We start from the raw sequence: 8,946 nt of genomic DNA on the forward strand, positions 1-8,946 counted from the left end.
GTCTAGTGAAGGTGAAACTCGGTCTTGTAATGATGGACAAGTTTGTCGCTATTTGATGTTTTAACGAGTCTAACGACAATAATAACTCGGTCCTTTTCATGTTTAGAGATTTTGAAAAGGGACAAAAAGAAAACTCCACAAGTTCTTTTTCGTAGATTTGTCTCTCAAGTCTAAAAAAGCGTAAAACAATACAAGAGAGAACCTATTGACCATGTTTGGTCAACATATTCCTTTTTCATAAATACTCTATCTCGGCCCAAAAAATGGTTAAACTTATACCGAGTAGATGTCATCTCCAATCCATTAACGTGCTGAAAAGGAAAAGCACTCAACAATATTTGCATATTTCGAGAGTTTGAACAGAGCTTAAAGAGAACTCCACTTTGAGGAACGAGTGGTGTCTAGGATAGAAAATGGTTCCGGTGATGTTGGAACTTCTCAAAACATGTTGATTTATGTGAAGAGGCTGGCTAATAAGACCACTCATTGTAACTGTTCCTCAAAAAGGGTAAAACAACCAAGTGAAGTGTATGATCAGCCAAGCAGATAGTGACAATGGAAGGAGAAAAACCAAGGCTCATCTGACATAAAAGGTTGATAGAATGGCAATCAAGAGGGTTAAATGGAAATGGGTTCATTTTTACACAAGCTTGAGATGAAAAACTATGCTTAGGTTTAGTTTCATTTTTAGACAAGCTTGAAACGAAGAACTATGCTTGAATTCAGTTTCATTTTTACACAAGCTTAAAACAAAGAACTATGCTTGAATTCAGTTTCATTTTTACACAAGCTTGAATCATGGAAAACTATGCTTGATATTGGTTTACATGCCCCCAGCATGATGACTCGATTCTAGTTGCATGCCCCCAAGTTTCATTACATTCACCTAAGTAGACTACTCATGGCTATCAGGTGGATGGAATGAAGGTTCATTTACGAGATCAAGTGAAAGACTCGACTGGGATTTTATGAGATCAACTTAAAGACTCGACTTGGAACTTTGCTCCAAGGGACCTTGTTTCATTTTTTAATGAGTTTGACACAATATAAGAAACTCTGCTCAAATTCCTTGTTTCATTTTTTAACGAGATTCACACAAGACAAGGAACTATGCTCATACTCCTTGTTTCATTTTTTAACGAGGTTGACACAAGACAAGGAACTATCCTCATGGGAGTTGTTTAATTTTTTAATGAGGTTGACACAGTAAAAGAACTATCCTCATATTCCTTGATCATGACCCATAAGAGGTCATGACTTCCAAGAGGTTCTCATCAAATGGGAGAACAATGCTCTAGAAGAAGAGATCTGGTCCGAATGCCCCCAGTACATAATGTACAACATCAAGGAATTGATCGTCCATTGATGTAGGCATGGAACGGGTTGCCACATAATTAACATGTGGCAGGAAAGATACCATTGGGACAAAAGGACCATTTAGGAATATGGCTAACTAGAAGCCATATTTGGACCGGGAAATGAAAGCTAGTCAACGGTGAAAATTCTGCCTTCATGCGAGAAACACATCACTCAAAAGAATATTGAAACAATAGCTCCCATGTCATAAACATAGTCATGCCCCAGAAGTAAATTGTAATATAAAGGGCCTGGGACTACCATCACATTGAGATAAAAAAAAATTCCTCCCAAATTAATAGGCAATTGAGGAAGTATCCCTAATGGTTGACTAGTTCCTCTATTAAAATCTAACAAATTCTGGGTAACAGGCACAAGCGGCAGTGAACCGAGCTCTTGCCAAGTAGTGGAGGAAAGGATACTCATTGATGCACCTTCATCTATAATAGTGTTAGTTATAATCATATTACAAACCTGTATTATGATCTGGAAAGGCACATAAGAGGGAAGACAACATCCTTCCAATCGATTCCAGTCGAAGGAAGTGACCAAACCACTTGGAGAGGGTACCATAGGAACGGGAGAAGGAACCCCCTGAGTTACGAGAGAAGGATGATTTTCCTCCTTTCTTGATGGAACAGGAGGTTTACCCCCAAGCTCATTGAAATATGAAGAAACGAAAAGAACCTGAGTGGTATCATATTCACTCTCTTTGGGAAAGGTATGATTAACTAAAGGTGAAATCGGGTCAACTGCTTCCTCAACCTGTGATGGGTCAAGTATAGACTCATGGGATTCACATTCAGAGAGAGTGGTTTTGACTGACAGTTGATTTGGGTCAGTCACTTTATCAACTAGTGAGGGATTAAGGGAGAGTCTCCTATAACCAAATGGAAGCTGATGCGGAGAAGCAGGATGGTTATCCAACACTTTTTTGGCTTCATCCAGATAGGGACAAAGGTGAATGGGGTGATTCCCTTCACATAACCTACAGGGAAACTTAACTTTACCCTTCTTTCCATGAACTTTACTATCACTAGTTGATGGTGTGTCACCAGCATGATCTCCAGAAGTTGATGACACAGGACGATGTGAACGAGAAGACCATTCATTTAAGATCTGAGGAATATAGGGAAATTTTGAAGAATATGGTCTCCCGTACAAAGTTTGCATGGATATCAAACTTTTTGAGGCTTATTTGATGGTTTCTCATCAGAAGTTGCATTCAAAGCAATGGTTGCTTGGTTTCCCCCTGTTGAATTTTCTTCTTCTTCTTCTTCTTCTTCCCTTTCATCTTCTTAGCCACCTGGTTACTAGTTTCAATACTTTCACCAAGCGAAGAGGAAGAAGGGGAGGAAGAAACAACCGAGGAAAAAGGAAAAGGGTCAACTTTAGGATCAACTAGAGGTTGATTTTGTCTAGTTGGAGGAGTACCCAATTGCAGAGAAATCACGACATTTTGAACCAAGGAGGTTGAAAAAAATCATGCTGGAAAGCCAATGGTAAGTCTCAGAAGGGACAATATAGCCATATAAGCAGAACCAATATTTATGAATGGAGGAAAAGGACTAGGATTCCCATCAAAAGGAATTCCTTGATCGGTGGACTCTAGATTTGTCACCATATGTCTCAACCTAATATCAACTAAGGAGTGAGCATGGAGGATGTTATCCGCAGTTAATTTTATTTATTTTAATCAAAACCATAGATTATGGGTTCAATCCCCAACAGAGTCACCAATTTGTTTTGGAGAATTTGGTATCTACAGATAAATACTAATTCCCTAGATAAGTAGCCATATCTAGAACAATAGTTTAAAGCACTTTAGCCTTTTCCTATAAGCAATAGATAAAGCAAAGAGGATGAGAAGACCTACTTGTAGTTTCATTTTCCCCTTGTCTCCTTTTTATCGGTCTCGTTGCTCCTTCCCGTGCTTAACATGCTTGAGAAGTATCTATAAACGTCAACAGAAGACAAAGAACCAATCAAAGAAAAAGATATATTGATTACAAGTAAATGGAATCAGATACATTCACACATATAAGAATCATATAACAAGATAAGCATATGGAAAAAGGTTCAAATACTTTATTGAATAGAAGGGAGAATTACAGCCATGAAGTATGATTCGAAGTCACTCCTCCAGCTTTGATCCCATCCACATCACATCAAAAGCATGACACTCTGAAAGCATAACAATACTTTTCTCAAAGTCAATTCTCATAGTAACATTATCTCCTTACAATTCATCAAAGTCCAGCCCCTGATCACTTATATGAGTGCTCAATTTATAGGAAGATGGAGGAGGTTATGTCATAAATGGGGGTATTGAATGGCCTTCCATACTTAGAATTAGTTCCATGGAGGAAGGGATGAGAGGATAGGATGCATCTTAACTCATTCCTCATCCATTTTCAAGCTCATAGGAGTTGATAAGTGAGTGAAACTTCTAGAAGACTCCAAGAGATAAGAATATTCCCCAAACCCTAGGTGAATTTCGCTCAATCTCACCCAGCGCAGGTCAAAGAGGGCCTAAGTGCTCTACAAAGCACCCTAGCATGGACTTAACTGCTCTGCAGTGCACCCTTACATGGGCCTACCTGCGCCGGTCCCTTTAGAGATCATTTCAGGATTTCTTCAAGTCATGAAATTGTCAGAGAAGGAGGCATTCAAAATATTGACTTGTTTAGGGCATGTAGCAACTGAAATTAGGGTTTGATGAGCCCTAAAAAACTGATCTCAATGATGGGAGTGATATGCCCAAATGGATCTGTAACAGAGTCCCAGTTATGAAACTGTTGCAGGAGGATGAGGTAGAGTCAAATGACATGCAATGCAGGATTGGCCAAATGATTCAACTTCAACAGTCTAGAGAATATGTGTTTAAAAATACATAGCTAATACAAGGAAAAATAAAAATATTTTATGATAAAAGAATGATGGCAACTAATTTTCAAATTGGATATTTGGTATTAAAGTGGAATGCCCAAAATGAAGGTAACGATGAACATGAAAAGATTGAAAATATGTGGAAAGGACCTTTTAATATTGTTTCATTCAGGGGAAAAAATTCTTATCTTCTTGAGGATTTATTTGATCAACCAGTCAGGGAAGGGCCTGTAAATAGCAAGCTACTAAAGCATTTTCTCACATAATTTCACAGTTGTAATATCATTTCAATGTCTACACCATTTTACTTTTGAATAATGCAAGTGTGGGTAGTGGGATTTGGGATTTCAAGCCCAAGGTGAAGTCCATGAGGTCCTAGCTTTCTGCTGCAATAAATAAGTTAGTTTGTCAAATAGGAGTCTGTCGGTTATGTAGTCTTTTTTCAATCAATCTAGTCATTAACTTTTTCCATAATTGTCTGTCTTTTTCTCATTTTTACACATTGTTTTCATTGCCTAATGGATTGGCTTCTGGCCTAGTGTCATTCTTGGCACCTCACTGGGAGGTTGAAATCCCCAATGGAGCTAATTTTAGAGCCGGTTAGTTTATTTGTAGTCGAATGTCTTCAAAAATTCATAGTTTTGCTGTCATAAAAAGGGTCAAAATCACAAACGTTTTCACTATTATGAGTTTGACTAACTGATGATCCTCATCATTGGGTAATTATATGGGCCTTAATTCACCTCCTATCTTAGTCAGACCAAATCTTCTCACAACTTATTACATGTTTTGATTATATTTTGTTTAATGAGATGAGTTAAAGTGAGATATTATGCCTAGTGGACTAATATGCACTGAATGCAGATTTAGAAGAGAAAATAAAGTAATTTTGGCAAGACTAAGGTTTGAAACTCGAATGGTACAAGGAAGAGAGATTGTAGGAGGTAAATCGTCCTCATTTACTCCTCCCCCGTGTTATAGACAATTTTGTGCCTTACAGCAACAGACATGAATTGTCAATAATCCAAGGGATCCAAAGTTCCCTAAACATGATGTTCCTACCCCTAGAGGAACAAGGTCAGCAAACCAACAGCTCTCAGATCAGTTCTCCACCTGAAAATACTCAAAAACAAGCAATCCTAAAATCAAAGCAGGTGCTCCACTAGGTTTCTGCGCTGAAACTCAGTTGCTCCATGGTGTACCTGCGTTGCAAAGAAAGTGGGACAAAGGCCACCTGCGCTGAGCGAGATGGGACAAGTGGCACACTGATTCATTGCTCTGGAATCTTCCAAAAATGACACTTGGATCAGGTATTTCGCCTTGTGATGAGTCAGAGGCTCTGTTTCTCCAAGTGGAAGCAAGGTTCTCCAAGTGGACTCAAGAACTGAAGATCAACTAAAGATTAACTGAAGAGAGAGAGGACACAAGGCAGCTACACATCAGTTGCAAGCTGACTCATCCTTTCTCAATTCATCTATATATTGAGCTCTCTCTTATGAGCTCAGGAGGCTGGAATTTGGTGCAAAGTAATGATATGCTGTTGGTTTCACTATAGAGCTATTGGGTGATTGTTTGAGAGAGGTGAAGAGGAGAAATTCTTTCTGCTGGGAGGTGTTGCTGGATTGGAGCCTTCAATGGTTGTAATACTCTCAGAACCTTTACTTCTTCATTAATAAAAGCTATTGAGGTTCTTCTATGTGCTCTTGTTTCAATAATATATTGTGATAATTGCATGTTTGGTTTACACTAATCCTTGAACCAGTTATGATTGCATGCTTCTTGTAGTTTCCTTCTTTGTTATTTTGCAGGATCTCATTGTAGCTGGGCCAGCAAAAGAGCAAGGAGCTGGGAGCAAGCAGCCAAAGAGAATAGTTTGGATTCGACATTAAGCGCAAGGCAACGGTTAGTGCATTTCTCCATTCTCTTTTGCTTTCATAAAGAAGTAAACCTTAAGTAGTTTGTTTTACAGTTGTTGCTAAGGTACTATCACCCTTAGAGTGGGATAGGGTCATCCGACCCGGTTCTACTTCCCGATGAATGCGAGTAATTCGGAAAGAAAGAACTAGGACCCAGGGGGCATGCACCCTGGCCTGCCTTGGGCAGAGAAAACCTTGGGTATAAAGTTAATTTCCGCAGAAGAATGGACTAGTCCGTACCCCGTCCGAAAAAGGAAGAGAGGGTTGTTCTAGGATAAAATTCTTTTGTCAAAGTTATGTGAAGCGGAAAGATCGCTCCCTTTGTCTAAAAAAGTAGGCTCTCCTAAGGAGGAGATCCACTTGTAGCAGCAAGTAGGCACCATCTTTGAATGTCAAGCCTCACCCATTAAAACAATATGTTTTGAAAGAGAGTAGGGGCAGTCTTCAAAGAAAGAGAGGAAATTGCTGCAATAAGTAGTCACCATCCTTAGCAACCTAATGATAGACATCGCCGAAAAGAGAGTTTAGTTTGCGGCAGCAAACAAAACCATTTTTCGGATAATAAGTCAGAGGACAGAATCTCGAAATTATACTTTATACCTAGGGGCATGCAAACCTTTTGGAGTGCAAGCACGGGACGACTATTTATTTTTTTAAATTTTTAGGTCCTCCCTTTAAACCTGTAGGTCTAACCCGTTAAACTCGTAGGATTAGCCGTTTCCAGCTTGCATAAAGAAAGGATGAAAGGCAAAAGTTAAAACCTGCCAAATTGGAGTAATTAGTGAGGTATCGCTCCTTAAATAAGATTACCTCACCTAAGGCATTCCTTGTATTAAGACTGGTATAAATTGAGCAGTTTTAGCAATGTTCATGCTCGTTAAAAAATAAACGCAAGAATCGAGCAGTTTTTGTGTAGAGTTCATGCTCGTTAAAAAATAAACATAAATTGTGAGCAATCTTTCCCTAGCAGTTCAAGCTCACTCAGAAAAAATGAACCGGTAAATAACCATTGAGAAAAGTAACCTTTGAAAGCCATATTAAAACCCTTGGTCGTGTTTATATGCCATCACCTCCATCCGTTCATTTGGCCAATCGTTCATCTCCATATGTTTGTTTACCTATTTTGAGGAACAGCTGCGAAGAGTGATTTCACTTAGCCATCCTTGTGACACTGCCGTGATTGGAAAATTCCAACCTGTACCTGGAATCTGCTGCTATCCCCGTTTATCACTCGTTCCTCAAAAGACGAGTCTTCTTTGAGCTCTTTTCACTGACTCGTAAAATATGAAAAGTTTGCCGAGTTTTGGCCTTCCAGCTCGTTAAAAGGACCGGAAGAGCTATCCCTCCTCTAGATTTTAATCTTTTTGGACCTGAGGGATTATTGCACAAAAAGATCGAGCGCTTGTTTTGATCGGCTCGTTAAAGAAATCGAAAATTCATCCCTTCTGTATGGTTTTATACTTTTTCGGACTTAAGGGATTAGAAGACGAAAAAGGAATTTTGGAGTTAACTTTCCATACCTTTTCAGACTCTCTAAAAATGAAAAGGACCGAGTTTTCCTTGTCGTTAGACTCGTTAAAATGATTAAATAGCGACAAACTTATCTTTAGACGAGAACGAGTTTCCCTATCGCTAGGCTCGTTAAAACATAGCGATGGGCTTGCCCGAAGGGCAGGTTATAGAACAAGCATATGTTATCCTCCTCAAGCTTGACAAAAATAAAGAGGTACTGGTCAGTAATGACTGGGGAAAAATTGGGAGAACCTCACAGCATTAATGGTAGCAAGTCGCTCTTGAACATGACACTTTGTCCTCCGTATCACATCGGGTTGGGTTGTTTCATTCACCGGTCTCATAACCATTGTCCTCGCCACACCATCCACAATTGGGGTAATGCTACCAATCCATCACATCAGTGTCGTTATATGTTCAAGAGATGTGGTTCTGCAAAGAGTCAACCGTGTCCCATCCACTGCCATACATTATCCTTTATCCACTTCATGACCGCCACCCTGAATCATACATCACAGTTTGTTTTCACCTCATCACAATCACTAGCTCCGTTCCGTGTCACTGATGTGGGATTCATTAAGGCCCTCCTTTGACGGATCGCTTCTTGTTGACATCAGCTCATTATCCAAGGAGTTGATCTAGGAACACCCCCTTCAGTACTTTGAAGCTTGCATGCCTCAATGGCAAGTTTCTCACTTCCGGCGACAGGTATACATCAATGACCTTCGACCAGAAGATTTTGCATGGTGGTCGATGCCAAGTCCTTTATTCCCGCCATGTGAATTGTACTGCCGTACCTTGAGGGTCATCATCCTTATCGGTGATTCCTCTCGCGCTTGTTAACGGTTTACATCATTGACCGGTAATCAAGCGATGTCTTTCCATGTTCGACTTCAAAAAATTCTCACATGGATCGACTTGTACATCGAGTGAAGATCGGAAGAGATTGAAGACCCCGGATCTAGTTTCATCCATCCGGGCTGCGATATATATTCAGGACATAAAGACATTTGATATGTACATCATTACAGCAGATGATCATCCTTCTCAAAGGATGATAATTTCAGCAGAGAATTATCAGTCTACAATCAGACGATCGTCTGTTCTATGTACCAAAATGTATTTATAAAGCTGAGCATGGGAATGCCCGCCTCAGCTAGATCATGAAAATGTATGAAAAATAATGTATTGTATTGTATCTTATTACAGGACACTTCTCAGCAGATTGAATGAACTTCGGATCCTCTCAATAAAGCATTTCACCCGATAAACG

This window comes from Pinus tabuliformis, chromosome 8 (assembly GCF_031772625.1).
Source record: "Pinus tabuliformis cultivar Carrire ecotype Pingquan chromosome 8, CPIR1, whole genome shotgun sequence".
In the NCBI taxonomy this organism is placed as follows: Eukaryota; Viridiplantae; Streptophyta; class Pinopsida; order Pinales; family Pinaceae; genus Pinus; species Pinus tabuliformis.